Source organism: Propithecus coquereli, unplaced genomic scaffold, assembly GCF_000956105.1.
Source record: "Propithecus coquereli isolate 6110/MARCELLA unplaced genomic scaffold, Pcoq_1.0 Scaffold59, whole genome shotgun sequence".
NCBI classification, from domain to species: Eukaryota; Metazoa; Chordata; class Mammalia; order Primates; family Indriidae; genus Propithecus; species Propithecus coquereli.
The window spans coordinates 4,192,533-4,193,267 of NW_012151840.1; positions in this window are offsets into that span (position 1 = coordinate 4,192,533).

Consider the following 735-nt stretch of genomic DNA (forward strand, 5'->3'; position numbering starts at 1 on the left):
CCTGTCTTCTACATTTGCTCTAATTTGTCACTTTTTCTCTAATCCTTTTTTCTCCCAATTTTTTTTATTGTGGTAAAATACATGTAACATAAAGTTTACCATCTTAACTACTTTTAAGTGTGCAGTTCAGAGATAAGTACATTTATATTGTGTACAATCTCTCTCTAATCCTTTTAATTTCTTTTTTTTGCTATTTCCGTTTCCTTGGACTTCTTTTGTTTCTTTTCTCTAGACCCCTGATCATTTGTTTTGTGTGTGTGGCATCTGCTCCCCTGTGTACTCCTTGTAATTTAGTCTTTATTTCTGAGACGATTTCTGCGATTTCTCTTTCAGATACTCCTATTGTCTAGTTAAAGTCTTCTTTTACTTCTGTTTTATGATGTTATTTTATAGGTATATAATTAAGAAAACTATGTTGGGGCCAGGCACGGTGGCTCACGCCTGTAATTCTAACACTCTGGGAGGCTGAGGAGGGCGGATTGCTTGAGGTCAGGAGTTCAAGACCAGCCTGAGCAAGAGTGAGACCCTGTCTCTACTAAAAATAGAAAGAAATTAGCCAAACAACTAAAAACAGAAAAAATTAGCTGGGCATGGTGACGCCTGCCTGTAGTCCCAGCTACCTGAGAGGCTGAGGCAGGAGGATCGCTCAAGCCCAGGAGTTTGAGGTTGCTGTGAGCTAGGCTGACGCCATGGCACTCTAGCCTGGGCAACAGAGTGAAGACTCTGTCTCAAAAA